The sequence below is a fragment of the Xyrauchen texanus genome, chromosome 24 (assembly GCF_025860055.1).
Source record: "Xyrauchen texanus isolate HMW12.3.18 chromosome 24, RBS_HiC_50CHRs, whole genome shotgun sequence".
Lineage (NCBI taxonomy): Eukaryota > Metazoa > Chordata > Actinopteri > Cypriniformes > Catostomidae > Xyrauchen > Xyrauchen texanus.
The window spans coordinates 29,723,161-29,750,341 of NC_068299.1; the positions used below are offsets into that span (position 1 = coordinate 29,723,161).

Sequence of the window (27,181 nt, forward strand, 5' to 3'; positions counted from 1 at the left end):
GTCTTTTACTCCTCTTGCGCACTTTCATTTGCTGTTGCACATTTCCGGTCTCTTGCTCATCGGGAAGAGCATGCAAAGCTGGCGGCTCATTAGATAAATGTTAAGCAGGTGAGACTTCTACTCAGAGCCAACAGTTGGAACGACGCATACGAGATGATTGATAGCTTTTTAAAATAATCCCGCTAGTTGTGCAACTTTATCACCTGTGGTGAGGAAAGGAAAAGCTGACATATGCACTCTCACAGAAGCAGACATCTCATGTGATCAACCTGGAGCACCAACCTGTAGTTCTAGTGAAAATCAAAAAAATCAAAAGGCCTCGGATAGATTTATTCTAATTAAAAATATAATACTATTAAATAAAAATTATTAAAAATGCTTTAAACATATAAAAGTTATTTAACATAAACAGTTGAATTATTTAGTTTAATAGTATTGTATTTTGAAAACTAATATTTATTTTCTTTCATTTATTTTCTTGTGCAAAGAGGTCTGTGTTTATTACTTTTATAATAACAATATTTCCATAAAAAGGCAGTAAAATACATTGCACACCAACAAAACAGTTACTTGATTTGAGTGTGGATTTTGTAGATACTGCAGTTTTCTAAAAACCTGGTTATAGTTGAGCGAGACCTGTCAGTCACGGGGCAACGTAAAGTCTAAGAACCCCAATTTTGGTGAAAATATGAAGTTACTGTTTTTTTGCCTTTGCACAGCAGAAAAATCATTAAGAATTAAATGTAGATGTATATGGAATCGTTTTGAAGTCAAATAGTGACTTCAAGAATCGGAATTGACTCGTGAGGTGCCTAAAGATCCCCGACCCTAGATGGAAGCTCATAAGTTTTGCATAGTTAAATTGGAATACAAATTACAACTCCCAAATGTATCTACCCTTCGCAATAGTTAGGTTTCACACTATGATTGGCTGCTTTTCATCCCTTCAGTCAAGTTGGGTGAGATAATTTAGTCAGCTTGAATGAAATGAAAAGTATCAAATTTTACTTAAAAGTTTAATGTTTACAAAGCCTGGCCAGCTGAAATATGCAGCATCTGATTGTTGTACATTGTGTGACAGGAACATTAATTGTGTTCAGAAGTGCAGATGTCAATATAGAGATCTTAAACACATTTAAGACCACACTTCAAAGCCTGAACACTGTGTTTTTGTATATTTAGGTTCACAAGATGAAACAGGTGTTTCATGAGCTGTTGTTTTTTGTCATATTAACTAAAAATAATATATTTGGTTTATACGAATTTAAACTCCTTTGTCATGACTCACTATGTTCCTGAATTGTGTCATAATTGATGAGCTCAGTTTTTTGTTGCCTGTTATATTGTGACACATTAACGCTTACCATCTCAAAAAAAATAATAAAAAAAAAAAAATGGAATACAACTGTGCTCCTAAATTTTTGACTGTGCTCATAAATTTTTTAAATTATGAGCACAAGTGCTCCAAAAAAATGTAAGCGTAGAGCCCTGCTATCCCCATATCATGCTGCTATTGAATGGCTGCTATATTATGATGCATGGTAGTACACATGCATGTTAACTCACCTAATGTTTTGTCTCTTTAACACAGACATTCTGCAGTAAACTGACTCCGGATATACAGTAACATGAAACATGGGATGTGTTTGGTTACAATTTGAGTGCTTATAAGCACATTTTCTAAATAAATTCAAGTCTGAGCAGATGTGCAATATTTAACGCACATGTTCCAGACATGTTCTGTTTTGGTGCTTATGGCGATGACACTGGTTCGAATATGGTCTGTGATGGGTCACAAATACATTGCCCCTCTCATTTACTTTAATAAATGTCACTTAAAGGGATAGTTCGCCCAAAAATGACAATTATGCAAGTACATTTTTTAAGTAAATGATGACTCATTAGTAAATTAATAAATTAGTAAATTAATACAATTTTGAGGTTTAACTATCCCTTTAAGAGTGAAATGTATTAAAATGGAAAGAAATGTACATATCAGTGAGGTTGACTGTGTGAAATATGGCATTGGTACAGCTGGTTCACAGAAAATGGAGAATACACAACACTTGTGATTTAAAAGCAGAAATGTGAATTACCCTTGGCTGTCTATTCCAGTAAGTAGATTTTTGGCAGACTACCATATTAGTTTAAAATCCTTGCTTAGAAAAAAAGAGAGAGAAAAAATGCAAATATGAGGAGATTTATACTGCTGTTCCTTATTGAGTACTACTAAATGAGGCAGCTCTTAAAAAAAGTCATTTTGTACATACGTTCTCTTTGAGCTCCATTCCACATTCTGCTGGCTTACATTATGTAACTACTGTCAGTTGAACAATATTTTCAGTATTCATAATGCACTTTTTTACCCCAGCTTAGGTAATGGAAATTACAGACATTAACCTGCGAGTTTATTACACATTCTATGGTCATTTATGACCATTAGACTGTATAATTGACCGTTGTCTCAGGCAACTTATTTCCAAAACGTATTCTAGTTTTGTTTTTTGCAATAATCACCACCATTACTAGCATTGCTTATTTGTGATACATGCTTAATCTAGAGGATGATAAAAAACAAAAACTAAAATCACCCACACACACACACACACACTGCAGAGGGTCTCAAGCCATATCTAGCGGCCAGAATATCATAGAAACTTGCAGATGGGCTCTTTTGACTTAAATATGCTGTAAGTGATTTTTTTTTTCATGGAAAAATGTCCTACTCCCTTAAAGATATTAATGAAATAAGTGTCCTGAAATATCTTACCGGTCTCTGTGACAGCTGTAGACTTTGTAATCAGCAAACAAAAATGTGTCTGCGGTCCACGGACATTAACGATTTTCACCTGTCAATCATTTTTCTCATCCACATTGTGTTGTATTTGAAGTGGATAATTGAGGCTTTGATTCATAATGTTTGTCAGTTGAGGGCACTATTGTGCCACTGCTGAATTAGAAAGCAACAGGAAAAAAACAATGCTGCTCTTTGCTCAGTATTGGTCTCAAAATTATATCTAGAGGGCAGGATTTTAGAATGAGGTGGCATGGCTAATTAAAAGGCTCAGTCACGTTAAAGCTTTAGAAAGCAAAATCGCTTACAGCACCTTTAAGCCAGTAAGCTACCACCTAGTGACCCTCAGAGCACACTAGCAATCACCAAAAAACACTCAGAGGCCCTTATCAACTGCCTGTCAACATCCTGGCAAACATTCTAGCATTGTGGTGAATACATTTGCATGGCCAAGCACCATTCAAATTTCTTTAAAAACGTTTTAATATGACACACATGCTCAAGCCTGTCCTGAAAAATGTGCCAAGGAAGACTCTAGAGGCAGTTAACTATTCCATCTTCTAAAACTGGAAATGGAACAAGTGGAGCCACTGGTCTAGGTTAAGTATCGAGTGAATGGAAAAGTCTGTTTTTGTGTGGTGTAAGGTGAATGGCACTTTGTGACCCTTCAGGTCAAAAAGGCTTTTGACCGCCGAGTGGACATCTCAAACATTTAAGACTGGAAACTGCGACTGCCAGTCAAAGTGTTTGTGTATCCAACAGTGGAGAACTCTACTGATTCATTCCATTAGGTCAAAGGCAGAGGTCTATTTAAAAGGTAATTCTACACAACAACAGGTTCTGCATGAATGGTTAGCTCTTTTCCATTATTATTATTACGACAATGTAACATTGTGTGCTTGTGTTCAGAATAATTGGACCAATATGGATCATGTTACATGCCATGTAGATCTTAATAAAGCCATTCATTCTTGTTTTCCACATCAAAGACAATCAAACTCACACTGGTGACCATAATGTTCACTGTAAACTATTTTTGTTGTTTTGATAGTATTATTACTGTATTTCCAACAGCAAATTACTGTAAATACTGTTTACAGTATGTTGCTGTAAATTTAGTTGTTTTAACAGTATCATTTCTGTATTTTCCACCATGCCTTACTTGAGAAACTGTTTACAGTCTGTTATTGTCAAACAGAGCTGTATTCTTTAAAAACATAAAATTACATGAGAACTGGCCCAATCTCAAACCTGTACATTCATAATTTAGAGGGGAAATTTGTGGTATTATTCAGAGATGTGTTATCAAAAAGACGAAACCCAGGACATGCCTTCTCTGCATTGGGCTTACTCATGCAATCGCATAAAAAGTAGAACTTTATGGGAATGCACCTGGAGCCCATGAACGTTGAGCCTGAACTCGACTCCTCGACACTTCAGCTTTGAGAACAGAAGCAAAGCAATATTTTTTCGACTTAAACTGGTGAGTGACAAATATCGTGCAAAACGTCTTTTTGCAGTTTAGAATCATTTGACATTGAAGATATGCATGTCATTTTTGACAAGTAGCGTTGTAACACTAAAGTTTACGTTCTCAAACAGATACAAGTAGCCTATTATTTATAACGGCCATTATGTTTAGTATTGGAGTAAGCACTTACAAGTTTAAAGTACTAGAAGTAACCAAATTACCTTGTCTTTGGACAAATGTTGTTTTTACACCAGGCAAACGTGCAGAACTCGTTGGATTCCCCATTTAAATGTTTTTTTTTTTAAAATTTTTTTGTGTGTTATACCGGACATTTTGACCCGTCCATCTAAAATAAAGTTATTTATGAACAAAAATAACATATGTAAATGTTTTGCTCTGAATTTTATTTGATGTGTATGTAAATAACTTCCATCTCAGTCCTTTCTGAATGATGCACAACCTTGGTTGTTGAGAGTGTATTCTCTCCCTTGCAGCTTAAATGTCAAGCTGATATAAAAATAAGACTGAAGATACATGATATGGATTGATTTTTGTATTTTGTTCTTTAGGTCTGGACAGGCAAATAATTGGAGTGTTCTTTCAGTCATTTGGACATTGGTGAATTTAATATTGTAGTTTTTGAATGGACTTCTATGTGTGTAATACCTTTTTGAGCAACATTTGTAATATTTGAGTTGTCATTTTGTAATAAATGTTCTGTTTGGAAAAAGGCCTCAATTGTTTCATTCTTTTTTAACTTGTAATAGATGGAAGTTAGTTACTCTAACTCTGTAAGATTACTGTGGTTAGTTCTACAGTATGGACACTGCAATTTAATATAATTTAAAATATACAAAGAATTACCATAATAAATTTTACTGTACAGCTAATAAACTGTATTTTAATATACATCATACAAACAATTACCGTGATTAATTTTACTGTACATCACATACTGTAAATCACTATATTGGTTTATCAATATACTGTAAACTACTGTAGATAGTTTTACAGTAATTTTACTGTGGTATGGAATACATCAGCTTGCTGAATATTTGTTGCCAGTAAGTTACTGTTGATTTTTCATAAACATTTTTACAGTATTGATTAAAAAAATTCTTCCTCATTTTCTCAAAAAATAAAAAATTGAGGTTAAAGTGAGGCACTTACAATGAAAGTGAATGTAACCATTTATTTGGAGGGTTTAAAAGGCAAAAATGTGAAGCTTTTAATTTTATAATAGCACTTAGCATACATAATATTTTTTCTGTTAAAACTTGTGATCTATAAAGTTATTTAAATCATAGTTGCAGCAGACTACTGTTCTAGGTGGATTACATGGATTATGGGCATTATGCAATCTCGGCAACGAAGTTGTAAAATTGAATATAACTGTACTGGATTGGATAAAACAATACTGTAAGTACTGTTTTTTTTAAGGAGGGACGAGTACATGTTTTGTTTTGTTTTCTCTCGTGGTGATCAATATTATGCCACAAATGCTGTCGATTGAGCATAACCTTGAATTTAACCCGGAATATTTCTTTAAAGTTGCTACGTAGTGATATACACAGCAACTAGGTGAACAGGTATTTCACATCACAATTATTTCCACAGAATAGACAATTGTAAAGGAAGTGACGTCTTAGTTCCTACAAAACTTCTGGTTAGTTGTCAACCTTGTTCAAAACAACAGCGGAAGGGGCTTTATTCATAGTGACTCGTAGCAGTATCCTTAACATTATTGTGATAAAATGTCAACATCAAAATTTGGACCATGTTGTTCATTGCCTGGATGCTCCTTGGATGCCTGCAACTAACAGAAATATGTATTTAGAATGAGATGACGAAGATGAGAACAAAACAAAAATTTCTGAATTGCAGCATTAAAGCGAGATGGCAGGATACATACAATACTAACAACAGTACAATATGTAGCACACATTTTATATCTGGTAAGGGATTGACATTTTTGCAAACTCAAATGTCAGTTTGATAGAAAGAGTCTAGTTGGCTAGCTGAATATTTTTTTACAGGCTCTAAATGTGACCTTATACAGTAGATCGCTCCCATTATAATAAAGATACGCAAGTCACGCATAGTGTTAACAGCTTTTAAGAAAAGTTGCCTCAGTCTTTTTTAATGGATCCAGTAACAAAACCTTTAGCTAAACTTAAACTATGTCAAGTCAAATTTATTTGTATAGCGCCTTTCACAACACATATAACTTCAAAGCAGCTTTACAGCAGATCAGGCGTTAACAGAAAATGAAACTGTGATATCTATAATGTCTTAAGAGTGATCATTGTGAATTGTGTTTAAAAATAAACCCCCCTCCACGCTCATATAACGCACACCCCTCCCCCCCGTCCACCTGGAACTCTGCATAGGGCATCAATTTGGCCAGCGCCGGCAGTGGTTTTCGGTGTTATCGCCTGCCAGTCTATATGCATTGTTCACCGGTTGCAAAGTCAACAACCAATTCAGCTTGAACTGCATTTGGAACCATGTAAATTACAGAAAAAAACTATTACAAAATGACTGCCCATATTTTGACTTTAATTTATGTGCTCTAGTAAATGCAAGTTACACAAAATTGATTTCTTCTTTTAGAACTGCCACACTTGCAATCAGGCTGTTGAATTTGTCATGCAGTACAACAGCACTACTTCTTGAGTGATATTGCTTAATTTTAGCACAGATGGAACTCTGGGGGACTGGAACTGTCTGTTTAATAACATTATGTCAAGTCCTCACCTTTGTTAAAGTATGACTATGGACAAAGTAGTCGGTGAACCAGTTCCTCACTGCAATCCAATGACATTAATTTTGTTTAACAGAGGCTTTCTTTCAAAGATTGTGAAGAAGTTGGCCTAACGTAGCATTATCCTGTTGAACCACTACATAAAACCTATCAAAGAAGCCATCCATTATTGATGACCAGCGGCTGATTATTTTCATGAGGCCTATATTTGGATTGATATCCCACATTGTCTAGTGAGAAAACACCCTGATGCATTTTTAATTGGGCCTCTTTGTCTGGGTGATAGTGAGTTCCAGTGAGTAGCAGCTGGATGAAAAGGAGCTGAGCAGTTCAAGATAAGAGGAGAAACAAATATTTCTCCCCCACTGGAGGAGACGCTGAACTGCTAAGCTTTTCCATATCATTCAGAAGTGATTCTTTTGATCAAAGATGCTGGTGGAGCACATTAATGCTGTTTTCATTTTGAAAGGCTAATTCCTCACATTTGACTTCAAAGGGTCTTCTTCCACAAGAGGTCATAGTTTGCTTGTTCTGTGTGTGCATTAGGCAGGCCTAATCGAGGGCTTTCAGTACTATGCTGAATTCTAATGGCAGGTTGATATTATTAAAAAAAATCTGTCAGCATTTACTGACTGACATGTTGTTTCCTGTATGACTTACTTTCTTCTGTGGAGCGCAAAAGGAGATGGAAGTATGTTAGCCTCAGTCACCATGCATTTCGTTGCATTTTTTTTTTACATGCAACGAATGTGAATGGTAACTGAGACTAGATTATTGTCTAACATCGTCTTTTGTGTTCCATGAATAAAATAAAGTCATAAGGGTTTGGTGAGTAAGGGTGAGTAAATAATGACCCATTACTTATTTTTAGGTGAAATATCCCTTTGTTCCGGGTTCAACACAAGTTAAGCTCAAACGATAACATTTCTGGCATAATGTTGATTACCACAAAAAAAAAATTAAACTCATTCCTAATTTATTTATAAAAAAAAAAGGAAATGTCAGGGTTACAGTAAGGAACTTACAAAAGGAAGTCTAAAATCGAAAATATTTTCTATGACAATCAACATGCTGCAAATGCTGTCGGCTGAGCTTGACTTAGGCTACATCCATATTAACCCAGATAAATCTGAAGTGCCATTTTCGTTTTCAAAATGCTCTCTGTCCACAATGCTACTTTAAAAATTTTTGAAAAATTGCTCATACACACTGAAACTTTAACAATGCTGTCAAAGTGGATATTAGACACAACAACACCACTACTACATGGACCGCCGTCTTGATTGTTTTGGGTTGAATGAATCACACCACTGCGTCACATGACAGCAACTACGTCATAGCACACTAAACCCCAAACATTCCTTTAAAACAAAATAACTGGAGACTGTAATGGGCAGCTGAAATGTGCTAGAAATGGTTGGTAAAATGAAATCATTTATTTTAAAAGAAGGCATGTAGATGAATGGATGACATCGCAGGAGACATCAAATTTTAACAGAATTCAGCTAGAATGCTAAATAAATCTGATCACAATGGAAAACAAATGCATGCACCCATACTATCATTTGGAAATAAACACAAGCATGTCCTCTAAGCCAAATAGTGGGAGTTTTCTCTGTGTCTGGTTGCTGAAAAGCTGAGCAGTGGAGCACTCCTGATGAACTGAGACGATAACAGGCATCGTCTTTAAACTGACCCAGTTATTCATCTGGAAACATCGGTGCCAGGGCTGTGCTGGCAATGAATCGTTGTCTGTCCCACAAGCGCACTGCAAACCCATTACAGTGCTGGAGGAGTCAAGGATTCATTAATACATACAATCCCATCAACCGTAGAGAGGAATTTTGGGATATTGCATATTTTGCTGTTGTTCTTAAATGGAAGACTAAGATTATTTTTGCTTGATAATATGATCGATATGGTTTTGACAGCAAATGTGACACTAAAGATTCTGACCTTAAAGGTTTAGTTCACCCAAAATTTTTATTCTGTCATCATTTACTCACGCCCATATTGTTCAAAAACCTGGGTGACTCACTTTCTTGACTGGAACACAAAAGGAGAGGTAGTATGTTAGTTGTTAGTCTCTATAATATACCTATAAAGTGAATAGTCCTTATTCACTTTCATTACAGCATTTTTCTATACTGACTGAGGCTGTCGTTTTTGTACTGTATGATTTTTCTTAAAAAGAAAGAAAATCATACAGATTTGGAACAATTTGAAAGCGAGTAGTCTAAATTATTATTATTATTATTATTATTATTTTGGCTTAACTATCCATTTAACAAGGAAGATACTGTGCATACTGTGCCACATATAACTCCTATGGCAGAGAAGAACAGCACTAAAGAGCTATTGTTTTAAATATAGCATGGCGCCTATGATGTTGTGTGGCATTTCGAGTTGCATCATGGAACTGGTGTTTACAGACAGAGTAAAGGAAGGATATATGGGTTCTCAAATGGCCCAGTACAGTCATGACCCAAAATATTACTCCATGCTGGTTCAATGAACCATAAACAATTAATGAACATGCAACTGAGGAATGGTCATTAAGACACTAACATCTTACAGATGGTAGGCAATTAAGATTAGAGTTATAAAAACTTAGGACTCTAAAGAGACCTTTCTACTGACTCTGAAAAACACCAAAAGAAAGATGCCCAGGGTCCGTGATCATCTGCTTAATGTGCCTTAGGCATGCTGCATGGAGGCATGAGGACTGCATATGTGGCCAGGGCAATATATTGCAATGTCTGTACTGTGAGACACCTAAGACAGCGCTACAGGGAGACAGGAAGGACAGCTGATCGTCCAGGCAGTGGCAGACCACATGTAACAACACCTGCACAGGAACAGTACATCCGAATATCACACCTGTGAGACAGGTACAGGATGGCAACAACAACGGCCCGAGTTACACAAGGAACACACAATCCCTCCATCAGTGCTCAGACTGTCTGCAATAGGCTGAGAGAGGCTGGACTGAGGGCTTTTAGGCCTGTTGTAAGGCAGGTCATTACCAGACATCACCAGCAACAACATTGCCTATGGGCACAAACCCACCTTCGCTAGACAAGACAGGTCTGGCCAAAAGTGCTCTTCAATGATGAGTCACGGTTTTTTCTCACCGGGGTGATGATCAGACTTGCGTTTATCGTTGAAGGAATGAGCGTTACACCGAGGCCTGTACAGGAGGTGGAGGGTCCGTCATGGTCTGGGGCGGTGTGTCACAGCATCATCAGACTGAGCTTGTTGTCATTGCAGGCAATCTCAACCCTGTGCGTTACAGGGAAGACATCCTCTTCCCTCAAGTGGTACCCTTCCAACAGGCTAATCCTGATATGATCCTCCAGCATGACAATGCCACCAGCCATACTGCTCATTCTGTTCATGATTTCCTGCAAGACAGAAATGTCAATGTTCTGCCATGGCCTGCGAAGAGCCTGGATCTCAATCCCATTGAGCACATCTGGGACCTCTTGGATCGGAGGGTGAGGGCTAGGGCCATTCCCCCCAGAAATGTCTGGGAACTAGCAAGTGCCTTGATGGTAGAGTGGGGTAACATCTCACAGCAAGAACTGGCAAATATGGTGCAGTCCATGAGGAGGAGATGCACTGCAGAACGTAATGCAGCTGGTGGCCACACCAGATACTGAATGTTACTTTTGATTTGTACCCCCCCTTTTGTTCAGGGACATTATTCAATTTCTGTTAGTCAAATGTCTGTGAAACTTGTTCAGTTTATGTCTTAGTTGTTTAATCTTTTTGTGTTCATACAAAAATGTACACGTTAAGTTTGCTGAAAATAAAAGCAGTTGAAAGTGATAGGACGTTTCTTTTTTTTTGCTGATTTACATACACACATCTCGGCATGTTTCCCGCACAGCATGTTTCACTTTTCAGATCAATGACCTACACCATCCTCCTTGACCATTTTGTCCTTTTCTCGTTGTGATGCAACTTCATCTGACAACTTGCTGCAAATTTTCTATTGACTCAACATTGTTTCTTTGTGCTGGTACAACTGAATTCAAATCAGGGAATTTTGAGTTCTCTCAGCCTCTTGACAAGCCGCTTCAAAAGAACACATTAGCAGATCCCATGAATAATTTAGCTGACAGATGATGTAGCTGGCTTGCAGATTAGTCTCTTCATATTAGTGGCAGATATTGTGAGAGAAACCAAAAGAGCAAGTTGTGTATGTTAGATGAAATGGTGCGTACTTGTGATATGTCCATGTAAATGAGCCAAAGGTAAAGCTCTGTTCTGATGAGATTGTGACATGTGTTCCCACCTTCAAAGCTTAAAGCACAAATCTAAAAAATGCCACCAAATTTATGAGTTTTCTTTTCTTATCTCACCATGATCATCTGGTGGCATCATGGTCTTTCAAAGGCACTCATGCCAGTTCAAGGCCATGATGAAAAGTGCTATGAAATGCATTAGTAACTCTTTAAAGGGAAAACGGCCAGCCACCGGAGGAAAGTGATATGGGTATTATGTAATAGTGAGACAGCATTTTACATGATGAGAATAATGAAACACTGATAGACCTATACGATTGTCATATTAGCACTGTACACAAACAACATTATTTGTATTGAATATAATGCAATGGAACTGTGAACAGACACTCAAAACTATTTTCATTATTGCTGCTTTTGAAGGCAGACTGTCTTGCATAGCCAGATCTTTGACTGCAGAAAAAGTTCTGGGACTTTCTATAGCCTCAACTATCCAAGAACTGTCCACTTAAAGAAAACGTATTCTTTGGATTTCTGCGTGCCGGTGCATCTCTCCCCGCTATTACTAAGAAAGTCTGTGTATACTGTATGTACAGGATACAATGGTTAACAAATCTGTTATTTAATCATTTCTGAGGTTATTTACTCAACCTTTTCTCTTTCCATGCTTTGTGGCAGAACAGATTCTAATAGTAAAACTTGATGCCAAATGTGTAAAGAGAAAAATGTGTAACTAAGTATTTCTAAATTACTTGCAACAAAGTGCCTCATATGAAACTCTGACTTTCTTCTTTAAAATATTTGCTGTAACTAACTATTTGTTTCAGCGTCAAAAGCACTTGACTTTTTTTTTCCCCAGGTGGATGGACAAAAAAGTCCTGTGTGTTTTTACTCTAATAAATTGCCTCAAACAAGCCAATCAGATTAGGCAAGCGCTTACTTGGTAAAGTTTCAGGTGGTTAGTGAATAGACTTTGCGGGTCTGCAGGTACGCTGTCTGAGTGTTGCACTATGGCAAGCATCTCTATAAATATTCCTCATAATTACAGTTAGGGATATGAAGTATTACATATTAGTGTGTAACTCATCCTGCATTGTTTGTTTTGAGAAGGAATGTTGAGGACAATTATTACTTTTTACAGAGTGATCTTTACTAGGTGACTTCAGATTTTTGCACAGGGCATGATTAAACAGGCAAAAGATCTATTAGACTCACATTGACGGAGGGACCCAAGACATTTCAAGCAACCAGAATATCATAGAGAATTTGGTGGGCTCCTTTCACAAAGTTCTAGCAACCACACAGCAACACTCCCACTCACAAAACTATGGCAAGTTTTACATGGTTAAGCACCATTAAATGTAAAGCAAAATTAAATGTAAAAATGTTATTTTACAGGATATTTGTGAATATTGTGTTCACTACAATAATAAAAGTGAATTATGACTAAAACATCTCATTTAGGCTTACAGACTTATAATCAAGAGGACACAGAATATTTACTTTACATTTCATAATCATGGATGGACTGGAAAAGTAACATAACCATCCTTGTAATCCAGAATTTGATGAGGCAAAACATATTTTCAGTTCAATGCATTCAGAAAAGTACTAACACAAAAACATGACTGTGTTTAACTGTGTGTTCCCATAGGAGACACAACAGAGCAATGAGAATGCACAGCTCTCTTCCACTAATCAACATGGGAGGAACTCTGCAGGAACCTGCTGAGATCCATTGACGTCAATCAGTACAGCAGAGAAGGAGCTAGACAACATAAGCATCAAACTCAAGTCAAACACCACTGAGGTTTAACATAACCTTACCACTGTCCTCACACTGTGTCCAATAAAAACCACACAAAGCTCAAAACTATTCATAATCAAAGATATTTGTACACAAATTGTACAAATTTACATTCTGATTAGGTTAGGTAAATAGTTTCCTAGCGCCATCTTGAAAAAGAAAAAAACAGTTACACTAACAATAATCAGTTAATAAATATTCACCTCAGATCTGCATGCCTGACATATTTAAATATTCATGGGCACATACCAAACGTCACAACACAAACGTCACAACACAAATATTAGCATTCAACCATCCTGCACTGATAAATACACATTACTAATAGAATCCCAATTCAATGCCAATGCTTTAATGATAATACACATCATTAAGCAGTGAACAACTATTTGGATCAAGGGATAACATTTTTTTAGAGTTACCCATCTTATTCCAATGCAGACGTACACCCAGCCAGGAATGCCTTCAGTAAGAGCAGTGTTTACTGTGTAAACTGGTAAATAATTCAACACCTGACTCCATAGGAAACGGCACCTACTGGACACCATATTCTAATTACCCTCTCAGTGGGAATCACAGCATTGAATTTAAGAAACACTGATCGTTAGAGCAGATAGTAGATATATAAACAACATATGTATTCCTGAGCTTCAGAAGTGAAACCTACCATAGTCAAACTAATTTTATCTGAACACATTTAGAAAGCAAAATAGGTGATTAAAGAATGATGATTTATTTTTTTCCAAGCGACCAGACAAAAAAATTCCATAGTCTTACATTAAAGGATGGGCCTGAGCCATACATAGAGACAATAATATCATACAGAGACTTCTATGTTACACCATGGCAAGCACTCACAACACCCTAGCATTATGGCGTACCTTTGTGAATTATTATTTCGTCAATAAAGAGGACTGGAAATTATGGGAAGAACAAACTGAAATAGGATTGTGAAATGTCAAAACTTGGAACTACATTACACTTAAATCAACCACTTTCACTCTCTTAGATTTAGGCTGTTCTTAGAATGTTAAAGGACATACAATTTCAGAATTTCTTTAATTTGGAAGCAGACCAAAGCATCATTCACAAATCACATTTAGCTTTAATCTCACTTATGGTAATACCCTACATACCTCAGCCACATCAAAACCCTGTCTCAATTTATCAAACATCACAGCAGACCATGACGACTTTGGGTTTCACCTTGGTTGCCACTTGCAGGTTAAATTATTCAGGTTAATGGACCCTTCACTAAGCCCCCGTTAAAAGCGCTTCTGACCAACCCTGTTTTAGCAACAGTTGCCCTGACGCCATTAGCATGCATTTGCCATTTTCTAATGACGTCTTAGCAACTGTTGCCCTGACGCCATTAGCATGCATTTGCTATTTTCTAATGACAACCTATGGAAGTACTGTGTGTTTGAGAAATTTTAAGTGAGATTTAATCAAAATAATCAAAAACATTTCAAACATGTTGTTGCTGGGTCATTTGTAATAGTGATATGACTTAGCCAAAGACGATAGCCAGTGTTTTTCTTTCTTTTAATATTTAAATAAATCTTGGATGAGCTTGTAGCATCATACTCAAAAAGACTTGAGGCTGTAATTGGTGCCAAATGTGCTTCAACAAAGTATTGAGCAAAGGCTGTGAATACTTATGTACATGTGATTTTTTTTTTTTTTTCATAATTTTTTTTTTTTTTATAAATTTGCAAAGATTTCAAACAAACTTCTTTCACATTGTCATTATGGGGTATTGTTTGTAGAATTTTGAGGAAAATAATTAATTTAATCCATTTTGGAATAAGGCTGTGACATAACAAAATGTGGAAAAAGTGAAGCGCTGTGAATACTTTCCGGATGCACTGTATAATGGGAAGGGTTCAAGTCTCAGTCTTAATTTGTTTAGGGGGTACCTAAGTGTGCATGCAGTACATTTAAGGTTTAAGACTTCTCTTATTTATTTATTTATATATTTTTTATGGGGGCGAGAAAGAGCAATTAAAAAAATATTCCACTCACTTTCGGGTTAATATCTCAAGTCAAGTCAATTTTATTTGTATAGCGCCTTTCACAACACACATCATTTCAAAGCAGAATTACAGAAGATCAGGCATTAACAGACGATAAAACTGTAATGTCTATAATGTCGATGAATCATCATTGTGTAATTACATAAAATACGATTTTTAATCGTGTTTAAAAATAATTAAATAATAGTTGCATTAATAACTCCAGTGAGCAAGCTGAAAGTGACTGTGGCAAGGAACACAAAACTCCATAAGATGTTAAATAATGGAGAAAAATAACCTTGGGAGAAACCAGACTCACTGTGGGGGCCAGTTCCACTCTGTCTAACATCATGAATATAATGTAAATATTACTTATGTATAGTTAAAGTCATGGTTTAAAATTATTAAACTAAGTGTTAAGGGTCAGTGTTTAAACATTGATTTTGTTTGAACTGTAAGATTAATGACCAATGTCTTTGAATATCTCTGGTGGGGGACTGGATAGGAAGCTGATATTTTCACAGAAATAAGTCCTCTATAGTAACATTCTGCTGTAAAAATGCCACTGTTTATAGTGCAAGGGCTAGTATAAATCTGGGGAAAAGGCTACTTTATTCAAGCATTTTCAGAAATTAACAGATGTTTTATAAGCAAAAACAATTATTTTTTAAAAATGAATTACAGTCATTATGTTTATAATTGGCATACCATAGCTCATGCTTGTCAATGAGGTCTAAAATGTTACTACTTTTGATATTGGCAAGTGTGAAGCATGATCTATCACAGCATTCTTCAAAAAGTTCATAAACTTTTATTTAATAATAATATTTAGTTTTAAGTAACCTTAATGAACTGTATGTGGAGTTTAAAAATTAGCACCCAGAGTTAAAAATAGGGAGATCAAAATTTTGTGAACTAAGGCAAAAATGGTGTGTGCTGGCAGGAGCATCTGGAACTCACACTGTCTGTGCCTGCACACAACATCAGAACATCAAGCTGATGGTTGAGTCAGAAAACCTAAAAGTGGACTACAAGGACCTGCTGGAACTTCTAGTCTTTGACATAAACCGTTATGACTGCATGCTCAACAAATGTTACCAGAGTCCAGGTAAAGAGGCCTTACTGCAGATTCTTGAAGAGTCAGACAAAGATGACACACTTCCTGATAGCCTCACCTTTAGGCAGTGGTTTATGACTGACAGAGTAGATATGATCACTGTTGTTCTCCCTGTTTTTCTGGCTGAGAAGCTAAATGCGTTAAAGACACACCATTGGAGACATTAGCATGGAAAACTGCGATGTTTTTGTAAAATTTGTCCACCCGCCTGGACCAAGAACATAATTCAAAATGTCTACTGAGGAAAAAATAGAATTGAGGGTTCCCATGAACAATGTTCTCATAAAACTGACACTTGCCGACAGTAAAGTCATGAATTACAAATACTCACAATACTGTAATGAACTACTTTTTCCCAAGAATTTAACTACGTAGATTAAAAATGGTATACTTATATTAGAGTACAAGTGCTGTAACTGTACTTTTAATGCACTATTTTTCCCACCGTCTGTATTCACTACTTCCCTGTACTGATTTTATTTTTATATATCAACATGATTGGCTAGGGAGAGTCTTGTGACTCCCGTCAAATCAAATCACACATAAAAAACTTTAATGGCAGCTGCAGATCTGGCACCAACTGTTATGGATGTGGAGGATACCTCAAGCACAGTTTACAGCTCAACATAACCGGTCGCACCTGAAAGGTATTTTCGCAGTGAAAAAGGCCAATTGCTTAATCGTGTCAAGTGAGTTTAACTTGCTCAAGCCATATATCAGCAGTAATCCTGCCTCTAATTTGAAGAAACATATCAAGGTAAATTTCATATTTATGCTTACTACATTCTGTGTCTATAATGTAGCCTGTAAATAAGCCATCTATCACTGAGATTATTGGGTTTGATGTGAGAGATTATGGCAATGTTATCAATAGGGCTGGGTGATAAAACAATCTTGATGTTTATCTGATAAAAAATAAAGAGAGAGATGTCCTTGATATCGATGATACATTTTTGAGTAATTTTCTATATTTATCCTATATTCTACGTCTAGAACAGTGGTGTTCATTACATTGACCACGATAGTAAGACAACCACTGGTTGGTTGATCTAGAAAAAATATAAAACATTCACTTTTTATTTCCTGACATCTGTCACTGTGTGCTGTTTGATTGACATGCGCTAATGTTTGAGCGCTAATGCGGGTTCATGCCTAAACTATCACTTTATATAAGAAATGCACTTTATAATTCTGCCAATGCCCGTCTTGATGAGGCATTAATTAAACGCAGTTGGTTTGGTCGAAAGTGAACGTATGTTGTTGGACATATCAAATGTTGGACTTGAAGTGTACATGTAACCTAATTGAGCACTATCTAGTAGGCTGTGTCATATAAAGGCTATTATTCAAACAACAAAATTAAACGAGAAAACCACTCACTTCTTTGGCTGAATAACTTGAGTAGCTTGAAAAGTATTAATGTAATAGAATAACTTTAATAATAATATTTTTAATAATATTGTTAGTTTTTATAATACCAAACCCTGATGTAGAGAGTGTTAATATTTAATGTGTTATATTATTGTATAATAAATTACCAGGAAAGTAGAGATAAAATAATTTATATTATGCTTAGCCTTGATCATGTTTTTCTAATGCCTGATAGAAAAGTATCAACATTTGTAGAGCAATACTTCAGGCAGAATATTTCACCAGTCACAAACTTCAGAAAATTGTGCATCATGCATTAGAATGAGAACACAACTATTTCTGCGATTAAAAGATACAAGAATTAAATCAATGTGGAACATTGTATCAAAATGATGACAACGTGGTCCCCCATGTGCTACTTAAAGAAATATTTCACTCAAAAATGAAAATTCTCTCATCATTTACTCACCCTCATGTCATCCCAGATGTGTATGACTTTATTTATTCAGAACACAAATGAAGATATTCAGAAGAATATTTCAGCTCTGTAGGTCCATACAATGCAAGTGAATGGATGCTCCAAAATGCACATAAAGGCAGCATAAAAGAAGCCTAATCCATGTGACTCCAGTGGTTAGATCCATGTCTTCAGAAGTGATATGATAGTGTGGGTGAGAAATCAATATTTAAGTAAATTTTTGCTAGAAATTCTTCACCCTGCCCAGTAGATGGTGATATGCATGAGTCACCAAAAACAAATGTAAAGAATGTGAAAGTTAAAGTGAGATTGACGTATCAAAAATGTATCTGTTTCTCACCCAACCTATCATATCTCTTCAGAAGACATGGCTATAACCACTGGAGTCACATGGATTAGGCTACTTTTATGCTGACTAATGTGATTTTTGGAGCTTCAAAATTTTGGCACCCATTCACTTGCATTGTATGGACCAAAAGAGCTGAAATTTTCTCCTAAAAATCGTAATTGTTGTTCTGCTGATGAAAGAAAGTCATACACATCCGGGATGGCATGAGGGTGACTAAATAATGAGAGAATTATTCCTTTAAAGCCCAATGTGGCCCCTGTACCAAACAACTGCTCTACCGCCTCTATTGTGCCAAGTGACCTTGCTTTTTTAGTGAGGTTTTTTTTTTTTGCATTCCTTGCATTGTTTTGAATGTTTTATGTGCAACAATAACTCTCTCAGTTGGCATTAAAGACAATTTAGACTTTGTAAATAAACTGATTTTAATGTAATTGTTTCATACATGATATTGAAAAAAAACGTTATCTTTTTATTTCTGTAATGTCGCCCATTTATTTTTAAAATCAGATTCATGTAGTGTTTATATTATCAAAGATAAGTGATGTATTTTAAAAGTTGTCAATCACGAACACCTATAAAATACCAATTTTTTTAAATTCTTTCTGGCAAACAGCCATGAAATAAATGTAAATTAGGGTATGTTTTCTAAAAAATGTTAATTGCAGCATAGAGTTTATTTTAAAGGGGCATAGTTTATTTTAAAAGGCATACTCACTACTCATGAGTACTTTTAAATGAGCTGCTATTTTACTCTTTCTTGAGTAGATTTTAGGACAGGTACTTTTACTCTACTCAAACTACATTTCTTAACAAGTAACAGTACTTTTAATTGAGTATTATTTTTCGTACTCTTTCCATTCCTGCCTGACGAATTGACTACTGTCATCGGATGCTCCCATAACATAAAAGAGACTGAATGAGTAAATCGTCTCGGTTACGTACGTAACCTCGGTTCCCTGAGACGAAGGGAACGAGACATTGCGTTACTAATGCATATGGGGAACAGAATCCCATCACTCCGCACTACACGACATAACTTCCTAGAGAGGAAACATGGTGGCGCAGTCTTATGGGATGGCGACCGACATGTGTATGCCGCAGTGAGTGATCCTCATGATCAGCACTCAGGAGAGCACTCATAATGAATATATGCGCTATAGCCATATAGTATGAATTACTCCTTACGAACCCGGCCGGGAAGGGAGTTTATTTATAATGAAGTGCTTGTAATTTATGGCATTATAACAGCCTGAATGCAGGCGGTTGTGTAAATGATGTGGAGCCCGTACTTAAAAGGGGGCATAAGTATATATATATGTATATGGCCAATGAATAGCAAGGACTTGTGAAGGAAGAGATGTTACTTCTAGGTTGTAAAACCTTGCGAACGTGTTTTGCGAGGACCATCCTGCTGCAAAACATATGTCTTGTAAGGACACACCATTGGCCCATGCCCATGAGTAGGCCATGCCTCTATTTGAGTGTGCTTAACACCAATTGGACAAGTCTGAACCTGCGATTCATAAGCCAGGGTAAGAAGTCTTTGCTTAGAGAAGGACATCCCTTTTGCACATCCTCCATAGCATACAAAGATCTGATCAGACAGTCTGCACTGGCAAGTATGCTCAACGTATGTATGTAGCACCCGCACAGGGCATAACAAATGCAATGATTTTTCCTCATCTGAATTAAATGGAGGAGGGGAGAAGGCCTGAAGATGAACCACCTGCGCTTTGAAGGGTGTGGTCAGGACCTTGGGTAAATAGCCTTTCCTGGGTTTGACAGTGGCTCTTAAAAGACCAGGCCAAACTCCAGACATGAACTGTCGACTGATAATGCATGTAGGTCAACGACCCGTTTTTCTGAGTCCAGAGCCAGCAGTAGTGTGGACTTAATAGAGAGCATACGCAAATCAACAGAGTCCAAGCATTTAGGACAAAGTTAAATCCCAAGTCGGGACTGTAGCCTGCCGAGATGGGTTTAATCGTCTAGCTCCTTTAAGGAACTTTATGATTAAATCATACTTGCCTATAGAGGCGCCGGTTTCATGTGCGTGATACGCAGATCAAGTTGCCACATACTCTTTGATCTTTGACGGGGTGAGTCCTGCATCTAATCGCTCTTGAAGAAAACTGCCCAATGTATGGGGCAGTTTACCGGGTCCTTGCTGTGTGAGAGACACCAATCAGCGAACACCTTCCATTTAGTGCATAGAGGCGTCTAGTGGACGGTGCTCTGGCTTGTAAAATGGTGTTTATGACTGAACACGTCAGTTCTGGTGCATTTAGTATGCTCCATTCAGCAGCCACACATGCAGGTTCCACAGCTGGGGCTTGGGATGCCAAATTGTGTGCCTGAGAGAGGAGATCCCTCCTCAGTGGTATTTCCTATGGTGAGCTGTACAGCATCTCCATCATTTCCAGAAACCATGGCTGGTTGGCCATTTCGGTGCAACTAATAGAACGTTTCCTTGTCCTCTCAGACTTTGCATATGGCAGAGTGGATCAGGTATACTGGAGGAAACGCATATTTGTTTTTCACTGGCCATTTGTGTGCCATTGCATCCCTTCCCAGTGGGGCTTGGGACTTCGAAGAACAGAGGGGATAGTGGGCATTCTCCACTAAGGCAAATACATTGATTTCTGCTTTGCTGAATATTTCCCAAATCCTCAGTATAGTTTGAGGATGAAGTCTCCATTCGCCCGGTATCGCCCCTTAGCGTAACAGTAGATGTGCACAGTAATTCAGGCAGACTGGGACATATGTCACTCTCAGGGAGAGATGATGCTCGCTCCATAGGAGGGGGTGACGCGTCATTCTCGACAGTGGCGGTGAATGAATTCCGCCTTGGCTGTTTGTATATACCACAACTGTCATGTTGACTGAGCAAACCAGGACATGACAGCTCACTATTTCAGACTGAAAGCATTTAAGGCTAGAATTACAGCCAATAGCTCTAAGCGGTTGATGTGCCACGCCCTCCACACACGTCCAGGTGCCAAAAGTTGGGTTTATATATGCCACAACTGTCATATTGTCTGCGCTAACCAGGACATGACAGTTTGATACTTCTGACTGAAAGCCTTTAAGGCTAGGAATACAGCCGATGGCTTTAGGCACCGCGTGACACTTGCCCCAGCGCGACACCTCGCTGGTAAAATGCAAGAGGATCTGTCCGTGGTGCTTAACAGAGGCTGGATATAGTGATGTGCATGCGTCATCAGCGCTAAGCACGTCGCGCCACACGGCGCTTCATCCAGCACTCAAGAGGTCTCATGTGTAAGAGAACTAATGGGATGCCGCCGCCACAAATCCCAGTGCTTTCTGAAACAAGTTTCAGTGGAAATGTTCTCCCCAGTTTTAACTGAGATGGACACTGTAAAATGGCTGAAGCAGTAAAACTGTGCTGGCATAAAAAAAACCTCTGATTGTGGCAGTAACAGCCAATTGTCGAGGTAGTTTAGGATGCATGCCGCTCAGTCTTAGAGGGGCGACAACCGCATCAATGCACTTTGTGAATGTGCGAGGAGCCAAAGACTGCCCGAAGGGCAGGACTATGAATTGATACGCTGTTCCCTCGAACGCGAATCTCAAAAACATCCTGTGATGTCGTACAATTTGGATATGATAGTACGCATCCTTCAGATCTATCAACGCAAACCAATCATGTGGGCGTACATGCGATAAGATCCTTTTCTGAATAATCATTTTGAATAGGCGCTTAAAAAATCCGCGATTAAAATGTCTCAGATGCAGGATTGGCCGAAGCCCGCAATCTTTCTTTGGAACAAGAAAATAACGGCTGTAAAACCATTTTGTGCTTGACAATTTGGCACAATCTCGATCGCATTTTTCACGATGAGAGGTGTATTTCAGCTCGTAACACTGGCGCGTCATCGGACGAAACCGTGGAAGACAGAACGCCGTTGAAACAGGGTGGCCGGTGTGCAAATAAGGATCGTATATCCTTGTTCGATCGTTTTTGCACCCATTCTGAAATACCCATTAGGGATCGCCACGCATCCGCATAGTGGGACAGAGGGCAGTTTGGTTTGCTCACTGTAAGATATGATGCGACGCTCACTCTAGGGAAGCGGTTGCGCATAATGTGTGTGCTTTGAAGAGGAAAAGGGGGCTCTTTATTGAGAATGTGTGAGCATCTCGTGCATTTGCAATGAATGCTGTATTCTTTTTTGCACTTATTGCATTTTTATTTTTGCATTTATTTGAGTGCAAGACACAGAAACAACATTTTGAATAACAATATCCCTTTCCCGACCAACAAAAGTGGGGAGATGGGGAACAGTGTTTTGTGTCTCTCCAATCGAGCCTTTTTTGGAGCAGACCCGGAGGGAATCGCGGGCTCTGCTTTCCGCTTCAAATGCTATTGCCCGTCAGAAGCGCTTTGCTGCGCGTAATGATACGCAGGTGCCTGTGAGGCTTTTAGTCGCGCGCTGACTCGAAACAGAGCGAGGGCGAACCGGCAGTGATATACTCCATGTGGGCATAAAGTGTCTCATAGCCTGTGACTGCTGCTGAATCGCGACATAACGCTCAGCAAACTTATTCATAGAGTCGCCAAAAAGGCTGGCTGGAGACACAAGAGCATCTAAAAGAGTGGCTTTTTCTTTATCACTCATTTCTGCCCTGGAGCGCTGCCATTGTGTGGAGTGCTGATCCAGCTTGTTCTGCTGCTGAGTACGCTTTTCCCGCCAGTGCGGACGTTTGTCGACACGGTTTGGAAGGATGTACTCGCTGGGCAGAGGTGTGCCGCTACCGCCTCCTCCACAGGGGGTAATTGGGCATATAACATTTTCTTTCCCAAAGAAATTATCCACATTAAAGAGGATGGCGTCACTGCACGAGCGCGCCATATAAGGTCGCGCGCCAGGACTTGAATAGTTTTCATTATGAACTAAAGCTGCCGTTTAACGGCGCCCGCACTGCTGGAACCATTCATCGAGGCGAGACGGTTCCTCTGGGGGAGACCAGTCAGGGTGAAGCTCTTCGACTGCCCTTGTAAGGACGCGGAGCATCTCCCTGTCAGTGGTGCGTGCACGTTCCTCGCCCTCGCTGGGGGAGGGGCGGCAGCATTATCCACTGACCATTTGCCTGATGTGGCGAGAGACATGACATCGTCATCATACCCAGCGTCAGATCCACCAAACGAGACGAGGCTGCATGCTCATCAGAGGGCCGGAGCTCGTCTCGCACGTATAGCGTATGAGCATATATGTGCTTCGTGGAGATTGAGGGGCTCGTGGGGCATGTGCCGGCACGAAATCCACCTCAAGTTCGTCCTGCTCGGCCTCGCGGCCCCGCAGTGCCTCCTCGTGTGAACCCTCGGGAATCACAGAAGAGGCTGGTGGGAGGGCGCGAGAGGCTGAATCGTCCCTTAGAACGAGGGCGATTCGTGAGCGAAGCGACTTGAGACTCATGTCCTCACAGTGAGGACAGTCTGTCTCCATGAGAGCTGACTCTGCGTGGGCGCGGCCCAGACAGAAAACGCAGCTCTCATGCTTGTCTGAAGGCGGGATGTGTCTCTCACACAAGGAACACTTACGGAACAACATCTTGAAAAAGACGTGAACACGTAAGTGGCTCTTCTAGATATATAAATATAAATATAGATTTATATTTATATAACTTATATAACTTACATTTTATACACACAAGTACAATTTTGCTTTAAAAGGATACTCTACACCTGCCGACGCGCTGCGGAGAATCAGGATGCTGAGGTCCGTTCACCAGCCGAAGTGTCAAGCGGGCGGAGTGATGTTCGCGGAGCACTGCAGGGGAGCGGAGAGTCTTCTCGCTGCCGTGAAGATTCCGTCCGCTGACTATTGTGAATCGACGGCGAAGGTAGAGGGCTTCGAGACAAGAGGTAATCGCTGTCATGAAAGAAGAAATTCTGAGGAAATGGTGTCTGTGCACCTGTTTTATAGCGGTCAGTTCGCGCCGAAACGAGCGGTCAGTTTCGCGCCAAAACAGGCTGGCTCAAACACCATAGCCAATATTAGAATATTGGCGTTATTGTAGAGAGGTTTCAAATAGGTTGTGTATGAAGGCACTCCCCATATGCGTTAGTAACGCAATGTCAAGTGGACTGAAGTCGTAAGGGAACTCACAGTTCTAATAAAATATGTACATACATATTTCCTAGATTTAGTAATGTATTAGTAATACAGCGATCACAGAGCGCAGTTCTATGTAAACAATGACTAACGGATTCACTTTACGTCACCAACTGGCTCATATTACACACATTTACATTTATGCATTTGGCAGATGCTTTTATCCAAAGTGACTTACAGAGCCCTTATTACAGGGACAATTACCCCGGAGCAACCTGGAGTTTAGTGCCTTGCTCAAGGACACAATGGTGGTGGCTGTGTGGATCGAACCAGCGACTTTCTGATTAACAGTTATGTGCTTTAGCCCACTATGCCACACCACACAAAAATTATCTTTTGCCACCACCCGCTGGCTAACATATGCAATTTCAAAAATAAAGACAGTAACTCTTAACACATATGCACTACTCTAACACTGTAGTTTAGAACAGGGTGAACACAAGCGGAGTGATACACACACAGTGAAGCGCCCAGTGCTGATGGTGTCAGACCATCAGTGCTCATGGAACGTCTCTCGTCCAATCAGATTCAAGGATTTCTTATCGTGAAGAAAATTGGCAACACGCAGCTTTATTAATAAGAGGGAGTTTTTTTTTTTTTTTTTTTGTGAGTTAAAGATGGATTGAAGTGAACAGAAAGGTGAGAGAGGGTAGTCTTCACCCCATTATATACTGCAACAAAATATGTTTTTGATTTGTTTTTGTTTTGGCTTGTTTTACATATCTAAAAGCTCCTTTAAAATAACGTACATTTACTTTAGCAGCTATAATGCAGAATAATTTTTTTTTCTGAGAATGTTGAATATAATATTACAAATGCAAATATTTTAAAATATCCAAAAATCTTAAAAAAAAAAAAAAAAAAGATGCATTCACATGAGAAGCAGCAAATAAGATATTTAGACTTGCATTTAGAGAATAGATCTTGAATATAAGTATATTTTGTCTTTACTGCACTCGCAGAAGTGTAACCAAGTGAGAAAATTCACTTGTATACAAAAAAACTTTATATTTAAGATACATTCTCTTAAAGCAAGTATAAATATCTTATATGTTGCTTCTCAAGTAAATGTATTTTTTTTTTTAGATCATATTAAATGGAAAACAAGAGAAAAAACTTGATAGGTTTTTTTTTTGCAGGATTTCTTAACTGAATTAAACTTAATAAAAAGTATTTTTTCCCTTTAATTCAGTGAATGTCATTTAGAGGTATTTTTAAAAAGATGAATTTAACCTCTTTATTGTTAGTAAGCACGTTTAATCCAACATTTTGAGTTAGGCCACAAGCTGAAAAATCAGTTAAGAGCTAATGATTAATCATTGCAATAATCGCTGAATAGTCGAATAATCGTTCTAATAATCTTTAGATTAATCAATTATCAAAATAATCATTAGTTGCAGCCGTATTCTGCATGCACACTATACTTACTTAAGTACCCCCTAAATCAATTAAGACCGAGATTCAAACCCTTCCCATAATAAATTGACCCTAAAAGTGGAACTTTGCACAATTTTTAGCATTACAATAGGACTTAAGTCTAAGGAACAAGAATGTTCAAAATGTTTATATATGTACATGCACCTTGTAATGTGCTCTAGAGATCAGTTTTTGTTCCAAGGAGCTAGGACCATACTGAGCCGAGATATTGAGGTTTCTGTAAACAGCTGTACAACCAAACTTTGTCATGTGCCATGATGCAACAATGGCCGTCATGGTTAAACAAATAAAAAATACAAAATTGTTTCTTTACATACCGTACATACAGTACTTAGTATTCATATATTCACATCAGTGTTTCCTACAGAATTCAGCTCTTTCAGCAGGGGAATTTTCCTACCATTGGAGCAATTCAAGCTTAAAGTGCCACCTTCATGTTTTGACATGGGGCTAAACTTATTTACCACTACACATCTCAATCACTCAATCTCATAATCTCATCTCAATCATCCTCTGACAGAAATTTGGACGCATATGCAAGTGATTTAATTGCATCGGAGAGGGCTGATAATGCACATAACAGGAATGTGGATTCATTTAAACAAATCATCCTGTGGCTGGTATTTGTTATTGATTCTTTCTCTTTGTTTAATTTCCTTTTGGAAAAAAAAAAAAAAAAAAAAAAAAAGAGAGTCTTTTTCATGCAGTAATTTTGAAGTCATTTTTTGCATCAACTTCGCAAACAACACTCAAATCTACAGTCAAGGGCTAAAACCCTGAGCAAATTCTTAGTCAACAACTCTGGCAGCTAAACATCTGATTAACTACAAAAAAGATCCTCTAACAGAGTTGGCACAACACAAGCAATAAATACACTGGCTTCATCCCTCTCCTGAAACTAGAGGAGCAAGGCACCCCTGTCAATTAAATGCTCTCCATCTGGCACCTCCATCTGACAGGAGCAGTTCGGCTGGGGAGACAGACAACCTTCATGACAGAGACAAGTGATTTATGGATGAGAAGGTGAGAACAACAGATAAACCGATAGCAGTTCAAGGGGAACATATGGGCCTCAAACAGTGGCCCAGGTCCACGCCATGTAGAATTCCCAGCATTTGGTCCTCTCACCGCACTGTTGCTTGCACTTAGCATGGCCGAGTTCCTTATTATGATGCCGTTAACCTTCAGGAT

The 27,181-nt window shown here is 38.3% G+C and overlaps 1 protein-coding gene across 5 annotated transcripts in view; it reads right to left on the reverse strand.

Annotated features, from left to right (window-relative positions):
• kcnma1a (potassium large conductance calcium-activated channel, subfamily M, alpha member 1a) overlaps positions 1-27,181 on the reverse strand; it is a 300,462-nt gene that overhangs the window by 139,356 nt on the left and 133,925 nt on the right. The window lies entirely within an intron of this gene.